Source organism: Polistes dominula, unplaced genomic scaffold (genome assembly GCF_049000335.1).
Source record: "Polistes dominula isolate Pdom_NZ unplaced genomic scaffold, Pdom_raw_medaka contig_18, whole genome shotgun sequence".
Classification (NCBI taxonomy): domain Eukaryota; kingdom Metazoa; phylum Arthropoda; class Insecta; order Hymenoptera; family Vespidae; genus Polistes; species Polistes dominula.
In genome coordinates this window covers 2,115,745-2,131,846 of record NW_028301164.1, presented here as the reverse complement: position 1 = coordinate 2,131,846, position 16,102 = coordinate 2,115,745, and positions in this window count along the sequence as shown.

The window sequence follows — 16,102 nt, the reverse complement described above, 5'->3', positions numbered from 1 at the left end:
TATTAAAAAAGATCAAGAAGAGATTTTCGACCATAACTCGTAGAGAAAACGATGTTGACTCATGAATATTGATTATAAAATGAATGCGTCAAGTTGTATCTCGTTTTAGCTTTTCTTTTATTACCGAGTATATTAGAGCATAGTCAAGTATAGTCGAGTATAGTCGAGTATAGTCGTATATAATAGAGTATAGTCTAGTATAATAGAGAATAGTCGAGTATAGTCGATTATAATAGAGTATAGTCAAGTATAATAGAATATAAAGTAAAAGTAGAATAGAACATACCCAACAATAATTAATTTAAATAATTAATACTAGTAGCTTGTGCCGATTAGAACTTATAATCCTCATAATGATTGAACACCGCAGTGAATATACATTTTTGTACTCACTTGTTACATACTGTTACATCACATATATGCGGCATTTTAGAATTAAAATAATGCATATATGAAATATGAACAGTTTGCATTAGAAGCTCTGCGATGACTCCCAAACACGAATATTCCGTGGCAAGTATTGCAGTATGTTGATAGGAAAGTTCCTCGATTTGTTATTGCAGAAGATCCATCGAAGAATTCATTCCATATCTTTTAAAAGGATGAACATTCGTCGTCATATCTATAATATAAAATAAAAGAAAACGATAAGTTATATCTGCAATATAATCCATAATCATATAAAATAAAATCGAATAAAATATAAATAAAAATGGATACTTACAATGCATTTCAATGGGATGCAGCTCTATTGCATCATGGCGATGCACCTCGCGTGAATCTACAAACGCGGTATAAACGAAAATAAGAAACTATAGATGAGTTTCTTATCGCGAAACCGAAATTTTATCATACGACGAACAACACTGATTCTAATTCGCGTTTGACTTTAATTTAATACTCGCCCGATCACTGATTCTACAACTAATTCAAAATGAACTGCATTGCACGCAGTCAATTCAAACAAACACATTTCACATTTAAAAAAAAAGTAAAGACAACACATTTTTTAAATAAATAATTAATACTTCTACTTACACCCCATAAGAAACCAAAATTCTTGATGAAACTCTTAATATTCTATTTTTTTCTTTGGTACACATATCTAAAAATATTTAAATTTATATTTGTTATAGAATTTAGATAATTATATTTTTGATTAAGTATATAAATAAGTGCCTTCAGAAATGCCATTATATATATATTAACAAGTAGTCATTTAAAACAATGAGATAGAAGAAAATCTCAAAGATTTGTTGTTAAATCCAACGATGATCACCTGTAACAAGAAGAAAACTATATTAATCATAAAATCAAGTGATACAGAATAGCCTAACATATGAATCGTCCAATTTATAGATGCATTTTTCAATTGAATTCATTATTTGTTTCATTCAAATCTCTATTAACCGATGCAATAATTGTAAATTTAAACGCGTAACTTTAAATTTACATAAAAAAATATATATAAAAAAAAGGAAAAGTACAGATATCAAGTTACTAAAAACAAATATCTATTAATTATTATAAAATACTTTTAAAGTGTATTATTCTATAGAAAAGATATTACAAGTTTAATAAAATACGACAAAAAACAGTGAAAAAATTTAAAGACAAAACAAGAAAAGAGAAATTACTTTAATATTTATTGAAAGTTATTTAGGCTTCAAAATTTAATAATAAGGGAGTTTTAATGTTTTTGATTCTAATTAACTAAAAACTTCTGCATCTTTTTAACGATTTTGGGACACAAATTTGGTGTCCCAAAGAGATGGAATGGTCCATCATCTCCAATTACAACTAGAAATTAATGACGAGCAAAAAATTAAAACAATAAAATATAAAATATGACTAGAGAGCCATTCTCTAAGGTTCGAACTTGCTGTTGAACCTTTGAAAATAACTCAATAGCCTGTAGTTGCCCTCTTGAGCCACAATTAAGTGGGGGCCTCTTCGGCATTAAGCCTCTTCTTTCTTCATTCCCTGAAAACTGCATTTGGACATTTCCTGCGTGCTAGCAAGATAAGATTTTTCAAACTAATTTTGCAAATAAACTTGTACTTTGTTATGATTCTAGTTCTCAATTATTAAAAAATGAATTTATATTTCCCGTATACTTTTCTAATTCGTGGACCATCAATGAACTAAAAGTTCATTGACTATAAACGAGAACATTTAATCGAATGTCCAAGCAGATAATATTTTCCCTCGATGACCTAATAACACTTCGCACTTTTAACGTCGAATAATAAAATCGAATTGAAATAAATAGTGCAATAAATGCAATGCATTTTTTTGTAATACTTTGTTATATTTAATTATATCAAATATTTCCAGCTGTAAGACGAAATCGCGATAGTGCGTAGTGCTAATCCTGAAATACTTAAAACTAAGTATCAAATGCATCAAAGAATTTGCGAATTTGATTCGACTCTATCTCGTTCGAGATAAAATCGAAGTAGAAATGAATCTTGCAAATGGTTGCAAATACCTTTGAATCATGATACATAATAAAGATCACAGAATAGTTACAAAATAAATTAACAAATCAAACATAATATAGAATGAGATGATCAAATTTTGTAACAATTCTGTATAAACCAGGAGGCGGAATTTCCACTCCGGAGTGGAAGTAAGAAGTCTAATACCTTTCCTGGATCATACCTACTTAAAATTAAAGTTTTCACATTCATTCAAAGAAGTATGCTACCTGCCTGCCTATTATCCATATTTTTACCCCTTTTAAGAAAAAACATTCATACCCACCCACTCACTCCACGGTTCTCACACATACCACCAGGGTGCAAAAGCCTAAACTAGAGAGTATGCCCCGGGGCACCTCCGACACCCTAGCTCAACCACGTTTTCTAAACTTATATGCTAATGGGTATACGTACGTTTTGCTGTAATCGACTGCAAAGGCTAATGATTATTGCATAAATAACTAAAGCAAAAATACAAGTATACACTAGTATATATGTATGCATACTAGTAATATACAAGTATATCAAAGTTTCCACAAATAAATGCAGTAACTCTACTATGCAAACGATTATCAAAAAAATTAGAAATATTTAATATAAATATAAGAATGAAGATAGATATGTAGAAGTAATACTTTAAGTATTTAATGATGTATTAAATGAATAAAAAATAACGCGAAACGATGTACAATACACACTACCTAATACGCACACACAGGTGTAAAGTACATCGTGCAATCACTAGCACAATAACAGCCGCCAATAGGGGAAAAAACTACAACTAAACCCACGCTAACTGTTTCTCACCCATACGTGTAACGCCTGGGCACACGCATAGATGAGAACGCAGAAAGTATGGGGGGAGAAACGGGAGATTAGTATATTAGAAGCTGAAAATCCTGATCTAAAAAATATGATTAACACATATATAAATATATCAAAAGATTTTAATAAAAATTCATCTAAACGGGCTAAGGACTCTACAAGTCATTTGGTGAATAATGACTTAAACAAGCGAATGAAAAAAAAAGTTACCCCATATGAAACAATTATAGTTTCGAGGTAAGGATGTATTAAAAGACTCTACGATAATGATGAATATTTTTTGCAAACCTCGGACGACTTTTTCATTAAATGGCTGTTCTAATGAAAGAACTGGGCTTTGAGCCGCCACTTAACTGCCAAAGTCTATCCGTCGCGAATAAGTTTGTCTTCTTGCTCATTTATTTAAAATATCGAAGTATCGATTATTTATTAAATATCAATAGATTATTCTCGATTAGATAAACTATGTACGAAGCAATGCATGTAAGACATTTATTACATACTTTTCTGGACGAAAACGAGTAAATTAATGCTCAATTTCATCACTATTGACCACGAACAAAACACGTAATAAAAAAGAGAGTGCATTTATTAATTGCATTATTAATTAAATGAATTTAACCGATGAGACAAGAAAACCTATCCTAAACTAATAATAAAACATACAATAAAATATACAATTTTCATGAGTAACTCCTAAAAAGCAATTACTCATGTGCTCGTCAATAATTTATTCAAATAATTACAACCAGTAACTCGTGCCGATTAGGACCTTTCATCCTCGGCATGATTGAGCACTGGAGGGACTTTAAATAAAAACTCACGGTTTAAGAAGTTCTGCGATGGCTCCAAAACACTCCTACTTCGCAGCAAGTATTGTAGTCAGACGATAGAAGACGATACTCGATTTGCCATTGAAGAAGATCCACCAAAAATCCATCGAAGATCCATCGAAGAATTCATCCAACATCTTTGAAAGGAAGAGAATCCATGGTTATATCTGTAAAATAAAATAAAACAAAACAATAAGTTATCTGGAATATTATCCAAAATCATATAAAATAAAATCGAATAAAATGTAAATAAAAATAGATACTTACAATGCATTCCAATGGGATGCAGCTCTATTGCACCATGGCGATGCACCTCGCGTGAATCTAAAAACGCGGTATAAACGAAAATAAGAAACTATAGATGAGTTTCTTATCGCGAAACCGAAATTTTATTATACGACGAACAACACTGACTCTAATTCGCGTTTGATTTTAACTTATTACTCGCCCTATCACTGATTCTACAACTAATTCAAAGACTGCCTTGGTCGCAGTTTGATGATACCACCATTACCATTGCTTTGCAAACTGTCAAGTTTCTTTACCGAAAAAACGAAACTTTAATATACGACGATCAACACTGACTCTACTATATTCTGGAACAGAAAAAGAAAAATAACAATTAATATCATCATCTTTATGAAGAAACCATTAAATTTATCATAGAAATGTTTGATAGGAAAATATACTCACTTGTAGTCTTCATTGAAGATTGCAGGATGGGTATCCTACCCTTAGGATGACGACGTAAAAAATAAAATTAAATAAAAAATCTGAAAAGCTGAAACATACTAAAAAATATAATGCAACATTTCCTGTAAATCATTTCTGAAGGCAAGATACATTAAAAGATGTGTTGTCATAAAACGTTCAAAAACTCCCGTATTGCTTCGCGCACGATTGCAATCTGAAACAAAAATAAAAAACAATACTGTTAATATCATTACAATCAATGAAAACCATTGAAATTTTTTTGTAATTATTCAATATAAAAGTATACTCACTTTGAATCTATATCGTTGAATACACGATGGGTCTCCTACCCTTAGGATGACGATGAATTAAATGTTTAAAATGAAAAAAAGAAACTGTGGCGAGTTCCTTTACCGAAAAAATGAAACTTTAATATACGACGATCAACGCTGACTCTACTATATTCTGGAACAGAAAAAGAAAAAGTACAATTAATATCATTGTCTTAATAAAAAAAAATTATTAAAATTATTAAAGAAATGTTTATTAAAAAATATAATTACTTTTAATCTTCTATGATGAATGCACGATGGGTATCCTACCCTTAGGATGACGATGAATTAAAAAAAATAAAAATATAAAACCTGAAACATACTAAAGATTATAGTACAAAATATTTCTTGAAAATTATTTCTCAAAGCAGGACACGTTAAAAGATGTGTTATCATAAAAAAAAAAAATCAATGTTCATTATAAAAAGAAAGTGAAATAATCTATGAGAATTGAAATTATTAAAAGTAAAAGTTATTAAATATTTATGAAATTTATCAAAATATGCAACTATTTGCTTGCTAAATTACATACCAAGTATGTAATGTTAATAAAAATATTAATTAGAAATCTTTAAAGTTGTCTAAATAAAACAATAATTGTATCAGCAAACTTAATAAAGAGCAACATAAAAAATAAACCAGTTTTTATACCATTCTATGCAATGAAAAAGTATTAAAATCAAAACGATAACGTTAGAAATAAAATTATTAAATAATTTAATACGCTTTATTTTCGTTGATGTTGTCTTGTTGAAGAATAGAAGACGAATACGAGGTACGTTACTACATAACCTTGGTAGAGGAGATCTCGGGAGTGTCGAACGCTCGGCTATTATACCTATGTTATCGGCTGTTTACGTTTTGTCGTCGACTCGAGAAATTCCTGGAAAAATAAATACACATTTATAATAGCTTATATGCCGAGTGTATTGTTTTCTTATTCTTCCTCTCTCTCTCTCTCTCTTTCTCTCTCTCACTCTTTCTCTCTCTCACTCTTTCTCTCTCACTCTTCCTGTAGTATTTCTATATGCTTATATGCTTATATTTAAAAACAATAATGCTCACCTTGCCGTATATGGAGAAGATAAAAAAACTTGCCACAAGGTAAAAAATGTTAGTTAATTCGTGTTATAACTCCCCCATGCTCAGAAAGCTAGAAAAAAGTAAAATATGAAAAAACTCACGTATAAAAATTATGTATTTAATATGCATTTGATATATAACATTCGTTATATATCGTTTAATATATAACAGGAAGGTGTACATTAAAATATTAATTGAAACAATTACCTGAAATTAACGGGATAACAAAATCCGCTGCACCAAGTATACAGATCGCAGATTAAAAAATTCGAAAAGATTCGCCATATTGCAGTGCATAAAGCAGGCGCATAAGACTGGCGCGAAAATCCTGCATGCGCGAAAATGATGCGCAGTAGATTTTCTTTCCACCTATAATAAAAACAAATTTCGAATGATTAAAAATACGATATAGAAGCATAAAAATTGTCAAAATATACTCAAAAAATCAAAATTGATCCTTATATCCTTTATATATTATAATAGAAAGGTGTAAACCTTACAAAATATCTATTAATTACCTGATCTTAACGGGACGATGACACTCCGATGTGTTCTCCACGAAAGACGCCATGAAACTGAAGAATTCGGACGAAAGCTTGGCCGTGATTGGCTAATTCATTTTTTTGAACAAGAAAAGGGTCATCACGGCTTCTTACACGGACAGAATCTGACCTTCCTCATGACCACGCTGGTCAAACTACATATGATAATTTATTTATTAAATAAATTAAAAATCATTTCTATTTTTCTAATAAATGTACACAATACTTATAAATATTCTAAAAATAATGAATAGAATAAAGACAATGTAGACATTAAGAGATCTTTGTCGTTTTGCATAAAAGAATACAATCGTATAGAAGAGAATTGTCGATAGAAAAATGTCTAATATGAAATGTAGCATATGAAAGAATAAATTCCCAAAATCTGTATCGATAAAGAATCCTCACAATTGAAATACTTTCAGAGATGCATAATTGTTTTAAATAAATTTACAATAACGTTTATACACGATTCACACGAAGATCATTCTACATGATTTCTATGAGATAACATACTATCTTTAGTCTACTTTCTCTTTATGTTATTTATTATTTTTAGAATAGTCATAAGTAACAAGTAACAATTTAATTTGTAATCGAAAAAAGAAACATTTATTTATAACATATCAAAATTATTTTCTATTTAATGTACCTTAAATCCTATGAAATGTTTAAACCAATGTATATGCATAGAAACAATCTGAAATGTAGTTAGAGTATATTAGAATAATAAAATAATTGTTAATTAAAGAATGAGAGTGTCTATTTTTATTGAAAAACTCATTACATATGATCTATATACCTTTCTCTTCCAAATTCACCTTTTGACTGAGAAATTAACCTCTATGAAAATGCTTTTATTCAATGTTGTCTATATGACTGTTTGAATGTTATGGATGTTGGAAATGAATATAATATCCCAAATATAAAGATTATTATAAATTAAAACTATGCAACTGTATCATTTTTTGCTTTCTATTGTAATTATTTTAGGGCTCTTATGCAATTATGACATCTAGTTTTACATTGTCCTGTAATAAAAGTAGAGTGTTTTAGAATGATAAAATAATTGTTAAATAATTAATATAAGTGCATATTTTTATCTAAAAACTCATTACATATGATCAATGTACCTTCTTTCTCGAGACTCACCTTTTGACAGAGACATTTTCTTCTAAGAAATACTTTTTTTTAATGTTGTTTAGGTTATTTTTCAAATGTTGCCCATTTATGCAACACAAAAACATTCAAAATAAAGAGAAATTTAGATTATAACTCTCTTAATTTTACAATTTTCTCACTGATACTTTACACACTTTAACTTGTAAATATAAAAATAATGAATAGAATAAAAAAAGAATGCATAATAAAAACATTATCTCATTGCAATAGAGAAAATAATCGTATAGAAGAGAAACTTTGTCAAAGAAATTTGTAAAACAATTGACAATCGTTCGATTGCCAACAGTACAAAAGTTTTTAAAACCTCTATAGATACCGTAAAAATTCGCCTTCATGATAGGGATTTATTTTTATACGGATGGCAAGTGATAGATTGTCAATTGTTTTACAAATTTCTTTGACAATGTTTCTCTTCTACATAATTGCTTTCTCGAATGCCATGAGATAATGTTTACATTTTGCATTTTTTTTACTCTATTCATTATTTTTATAATGATTACAAGTTACATGTGTATTTAATAAAAATAGTAATTACATAAAAGTGATAAGAATGTAAAAATTAGAGAGTTATAATGTGAATCTCTGTTTAATTGGAATGATTTTTGTGTTGCATAAATGGGTAACATTTATAAAATAACATAACAACAATGAATAAAAGCATTTTCACAGAGGATAATGCCTCAGTTAAAAGATGAATCTTGAAGAGAAAGGTACATAGATCATATGTAATAAGTTATTAAATAACAGTATGCACTTATATTATTTATTTAACAATTATTTAATCATTCTAATATACTCTAATTACATTTCAGATTGTTTCTATGCATATACATTGGTTTAAACATTTCATATGTTTAAACGTACATTAAATAGAAAATAATTTTGATATGTTATAAATTTATGTTTCTTTTATGTACACGTTAATTTGTTAATTAACACGTTAATTAAATGTACACGTTTAATTGTAATTATTCTAAAAATAATGAATAGAATAAAGAGCATGTAGTATCTTATAGCATAGAAAATCATGTGGAATAATCATTGTGTGAATCGTGTATAAACGTTATTGTAAATATTTTTAAAACAATTATGCATCTCTGAAAGTATTTAAATTGTAAGGATTCTTTATCGATACAGATTTTGGGAATTTATTCTTTCATATGCTACATTTCATATTAGACATTTTTCTATCGACAATTCTCTTCTATACGATTGTATTCTTTTATGCAAAACGACAAAGATCTCTTAATGTCTACATTGTCTTTATTCTATTCATTATTTTTAGAATATTTATAAGTATTGTGTACATTTATTAGAAAAATAGAAATGATTTTTAATTTATTTAATAAATAAATTATCATATGTAGTTTGACCAGCGTGGTCATGAGGAAGGTCAGATTCTGTCCGTGTAAGAAGCCGTGATGACCCTTTTCTTGTTCAAAAAAATGAATTAGCCAATCACGGCCAAGCTTTCGTCCGAATTCTTCAGTTTCATGGCGTCTTTCGTGGAGAACACATCGGAGTGTCATCGTCCCGTTAAGATCAGGTAATTAATAGATATTTTGTAAGGTTTACACCTTTCTATTATAATATATAAAGGATATAAGGATCAATTTTGATTTTTTGAGTATATTTTGACAATTTTTATGCTTCTATATCGTATTTTTAATCATTCGAAATTTGTTTTTATTATAGGTGGAAAGAAAATCTACTGCGCATCATTTTCGCGCATGCAGGATTTTCGCGCCAGTCTTATGCGCCTGCTTTATGCACTGCAATATGGCGAATCTTTCGAATTTTTTAATCTGCGATCTGTATACTTGGTGCAGCGGATTTTGTTATCCCGTTAATTTCAGGTAATTGTTTCAATTAATATTTTAATGTACACCTTCCTGTTATATATTAAACGATATATAACGAATGTTATATATCAAATGCATATTAAATACATAATTTTTATACGTGAGTTTTTTCATATTTTACTTTTTTCTAGCTTTCTGAGCATGGGGGAGTTATAACACGAATTAACTAACATTTTTTACCTTGTGGCAAGTTTTTTTATCTTCTCCATATACGGCAAGGTGAGCATTATTGTTTTTAAATATAAGCATATAAGCATATAGAAATACTACAGGAAGAGTGAGAGAGAAAGAGTGAGAGAGAGAAAGAGTGAGAGAGAGAAAGAGAGAGAGAGAGAGAGGAAGAATAAGAAAACAATACACTCGGCATATAAGCTATTATAAATGTGTATTTATTTTTCCAGGAATTTCTCGAGTCGACGACAAAACGTAGACAGCCGATAACATAGGTATAATAGCCGAACGTTCGACACTACCGAGATCTCCTCTACCAAGGTTACGTAGTAACGTAGCTCATATTCGTCTTCTATCCTTCAACGAGACAACATCAACGAAAATGAAGCGTATTAAATTATTTAATAATTTTATTTCTAACGTTATCATTTTGATTTTAATAGTTTAAAAAGTTTTTCATTGCATAATGGTTTAAAAACTGGTTTATATTTTATCTTACTCTTTATTGAGTTTGCTGATATAATTATTGTTTTATTTAGACAACTTTAAAGATTTCTAATTAATATTTTTATTGGCATTACATACTTGGTATGTAATTTAGCAAGCAAATAGTTGCATATTTTGATAAATTTCATAAATATTTAATAACTTTTACTTTTAATTATGTCAATTCTTATTGATTATGAAATTATTTTTTTCTATTTGCCATTGAATATTTTATCAAAAATATTCAATGGTTTTAATGTGTGCCCTGCCTTCAGAAATGATTTACAGGAAATATTGTAATATAGTCTTTAGTATGTTTCAGCTTTTCAGACTTTTTATTTAATTTTATTTTATACATCGTCATCCTAAGGGTAGGATACCCATCCTGCAGTCATCAACGAAGACTAAAAGTAAGTATATTTTACTATCAAACATTTATATGATAATTTCAATTGATTTTTATTACAATAATGATATTAATTGTTCTTTTTCTTGTTATGTTTCAGAAAATCATTGCAATCGAGCGCGTAGGCAATGAGGTTCTCGTGTGTTGCATCGTGTTAAAATAAAATATAAAAAAGTCGACAAGTAAATTCAGTGTTGATCGTCGCATGTTAAAGTTTCGTTTGCTCGGTTAAGATACTCGCAAGTTTCTTTTATTCAGTTTAAACGTGTGCTCATCGTCATCCTAAGGGTAGGAAACCTATCGTGCATTCATCAATGAAGAAAAAAACGTAAGTCAATTTTTGTATTAAACATTTTTTCAATAATTATGTTAATTTTTATATAACAATGATTTATATACTTTTATTTTTATTTGTGTTTCAGATCACCGTTGGAATGGTATTCACATTTTATTCTTTAATTTAATTTAGAAATTCGTTTAACACTAGATTTATTCACTATTTTTTAAAAAATTACAAACATTGTTTAAATGAAAAAGTAGGTAGAGGAAAGGAATTAATATTTATGTATATTTCATTACAGCATTAAAAATTAACATATATTTAAAAAATATTAATATTTCTATTTTATATATATATGTAGAAAAAAAGTTTGAAATGAATCAAATTTGCTCAATCTATAAATCTAGTGTTAATTGAATTAATTTCATGTAATGCAGTTGTATAGTCATTGTTTCTGCATTGTCATCGTCATCCTAAGGATAGAAGACCCATTGTGCATTCATCAATAAAGATTTAAAGTGAGTATATTCTTTTTATTAAATAATTCCTTAAAAATTTTAATGATTTTCTGTAATAGTAATGATATTAAAAGTATTGTTTTTTATTTCAGTTTCAGATTGCAATCGTGCACGAATGGCCCATGTGAAGTGACCGGGAGTGAAATTTTTGTTCTTGCATTTGACTGCGAGCAATGCAGTCTTTGAATTAGTGCAGTTTAGCATCAGTGATCGGGCGAGTAATAAGGTAAAATCAGACGCGAATTAGAGTCAGTGTTGTTCGTCGTATAATAAAATTTCGGATTCGCGATAAGAAACTCATCTATAGTTTCTTATTTTTGTTTATACCGCGTTTTTAGATTCACGCGAGGTGCATCGCCATGGTGCAATAGAGCTGCATCCCATTGGAATGCATTGTAAGTATCTATTTTTATTTACATTTTATTCGATTTTATTTTATATGATTTTGGATAATATTCTAGACAACTTATCGTTTTGTTCTATTTTATTTTACAGATATACCCAGGGTTTCTCTTCCTTTCAAAGATGTTGGATGAATTCTTCGATGGATCTTCGATGGATTTTTGGTGGATCTTCGATGGATCTTCTTCAATGGCAAATCAAGTAACGTCTTCCATAGTCAGATTATAATACTTGCTGCGAAGTAGGAGTGTTTTGGAGCCATCGCAGAACTTCTTAAACCGTGAGTTTTTATTTAAAGTCCCTCCAGTGCTCAATCATGCCGAGGATGAAAGGTCCAAATCGGCACGAGTTACTGGTTGTAATTATTTGAATAAATTATTGACGAGCACATGAGTAATTCCTTTGTAGGAGTTACTCATGAAAATTGTATATTTTATTGTATGTTTTATTATTAGTTCAGGATAGGTTTTCTTGTCTCATCGGTTAAATTCATTTAATTAATAATGCAATTAATAAATGCACTCTCTTTTTTATTACGTGTTTTGTTCGTGGTCAGTAGTGATGAAATTGAGCATTAATTTACTCGTTTTCGTCCTGGAAAGCATGTAATAAATGTCTTACATGCATTGCTTCGTACATAGTTTATCTAATCGAGAATAATCTATTGATATTTAATAAATAATCGATACTTCGATATTTTAAATAAATGAGCAAGAAGACAAACTTATTCGCGACGGATAGACTTTGGCAGTTAAGTGGCGGCTCAAAGCCCAGTTCTTTCATTAGAACAGCCAACTTAATGAAAGAAGTCGTCCGAGGTTTTGAAATATAATAACTAAATATATTAAAAAATATTAAAATTCATTATTTATCAAATCATTTGTAGAGTCCTAGTCCGTTTAGATGAATTTTTATTGAAATGTTTTGATGTTTTTATATATGTTAATTATGTTTTTTAGATCAGGATTTTCAGCTTCTAATATACTAATCTCCCGTTTCTCCCCCCATACTTTCTGCGTTCTCATCTATGCGTGTGCCCAGGTGTTACACGTATGGGTGAGAAACAGTTAGCGTGGGTTTAGTTTTAGTTTTTTCCCCTCTTGGCGGCTGTTATTGTGCTAGTGATTGCACGATGTACTTTACACCTGTGTGTGCGTATTAGGTAGTGTGTATTGTACATCGTTTCGCGTTATTTTTTATTCATTTAATACATCATTAAATACTTAAAGTATTACTTCTACATATCTATCTTCATTCTTATATTTATATTAAATATTTCTAATTTTTTTGATAATCGTTTGCATAGTAGAGTTACTGCATTTATTTGTGGAAACTTTGATATACTTGTATATTACTAGTATGCATATATACTAGTGTATACTTGTATTTTTACTTTAGTTATTTATGCAATAATCATTAGCCTTTGCAGTCGATTACAGCAAAACGTACGTATACCCATTAGCATATAAGTTTAGAAAACGTGGTTGAGCTAGGGTGTCGGAGGTGCCCCGGGGCATGCTCTCTAGTTTAGGCTTTTGCACCCTGGTGGTATGTGTGAGAACCGTGGAGTGAGTGGGTGGGTATGAATGTTTTTTCTTAAAAGGGGTAAAAATATGGATAATAGGCAGGCAGGTAGCATACTTCTTTGAATGAATGTGAAAACTTTAATTTTAAGTAGGTAGGATCCAGGAAAGGCATTAGACTTCTTCCTTCCACTCCGGAGTGGAAATTCCGCCTCCTGGTTTATACAGAATTGTTACAAAATTTTATCATCTTATTCTATGTTATGTTTGATTTGTTAATTTATTTTGTAACTATTCTGTGATCTTTATTATGTATCATGATTCAAAGGTATTTGCAACCATTTGAAAGATTCATTTCTACTTCGATTCTATCTCGAATGAGATAGAGTCGAATCAAATTCGCAAATTCTTTGATGCATTTGATACTTAGTTTTAAGTATTTCAGGATTAGCACTACGCACTATCGCGATTTCGTCTTACAGCTGGAAATATTTGATATAATTAAATATAACAAAGTATTACAAAAAAATGCATTGCATTTATTGCACTATTTATTTCAATTCGATTTTATTATTCGACGTTAAAAGTGCGGAGTGTTATTAGGTCATCGAGGGAAAATATTATCTGCTTGGACATTCGATTAAATGTTCTCGTTTATAGTCAATGAACTTTTAGTTCATTGATGGTCCACGAATTAGAAAAGTATACGGGAAATATAAATTCATTTTTTAATAATTGAGAACTAGAATCATAACAAAGTACAAGTTTATTTGCAAAAGTAGTTTGAAAAATCTTATCTTGCTAGCACGCAGGAAATGTCCAAATGCAGTTTTCAGGGAATGAAGAAAGAAGAGGCTTAATGCCGAAGAGGCCCCCACTTAATTGTGGCTCAAGAGGGCAACTACAGGCTATTCAGTTATTTTCAAAGGTTCAACAGCAAGTTCGAACCTTAGAGAATGGCTCTCTAGTCATATTTTATATTTTATTGTTTTAATTTTTTGCTCGTCATTAATTTCTAGTTGTAATTGGAGATGATGGACCATTCCATCTCCTTGGGACACCAAAGTCGTGTCTATATCGTCAAAAAGATGCATATGTGTTTAGTTAGTTCTAGTCAAAATATTTAAATTCCCTTTTTATTACATTTTGAATCCTAATTATCATCTTTAGAATGTTAAAGTAATCTCACTTTTTTTTGTCTTTAAAATTTTTCACTTGTTCGTATTTTATTAAATTTGTAATTTTTTCTTTTCTATATAATGCAGTTTAAAAGTATTAATTATAATAAGTAATCCATATTATTTTCTCTAGTAACCTAATATTTGTACTTTTACATTTTAATTTCTTTTATTTTTTTTTTAAATGTAAAATCACGCGTTTAAATTCAATTTTATTGCAACTTTAAGTAGAGATTTGAATGAAACAAATAATGAATTTAATTGAGAAGTGCATCTGCGAATTGGACGATTTATATGTTAGGCTATTCTGTATCACTTGATTGTATGATTAATATAGTTTTCTTCTTGTTACAGGTGATCTTCGTTGGATTTAACAACACATCTTTTTGATTCTTCTCCTGCTTTTTATAATATATGTATAAATGCATTTCTGAAGGCACACATTTAAACACTAAAAATAACATTGAATATTAGCACAGATTTACAAAAGATTTCAAATATGTTTTTTAATCAAATGTTTAATTTATAAACATTTCTGTTTCAGATTTAAGACTTCAATGGATATACTTATTTTTCTATTTTTATAATATTTAGGACATTCATCTTAAGAGAATGTTATTTTATTTTGCTTGTTTTTATAATACAAGAAAACAATGTAATACAAAATCAAAGAGACATGATTCTATCCTGGGGAGTAAGATAGAATCATGGCTCGCGTTGGCAGGGTCGCATCCCTGAAGTAAATTTGTTTATTCGTAAATGGTACCCTTTGCAATGTAAGTAAAAAGTGGTCTTTAGCTGGATTTTACTTGCTATGGAATGTAAAACATATAAAAATATGTTAAACATTACATGGAAAGTAATATCCATTGCCCAGGTCTAACCACGAGGAGGTAACCGCTTCTGAAGACCCACGAGGGATGTGCATCCTAAAGATGCTCACATCCGAATATAATTCAAAGGAATGAACCTAACTCTTAGGCCCCTCCATAAGAGTACCATCCGAAAAATCCATAAAATTATTATCGAAGATACCAGAGAAAAATTTCAATACTAAAAAATACAGAATAAGATAAACAAGGAGTGTAATCTGAAAAGAAATTCAATAGAATCATCAATGTTACTTAAAACTAACACACCCTAAAATAACTTCAATTTATAGAAATACAATCTATATACATTTATATACATAATTTTCAATCTACATAAAATAAAGTATAATAATTAAAAGAGAGAACAACAACATTATGAGTTGTTCCATGAAACCTATAAATAAAGAAAATACATTAAAAATAATGATCAC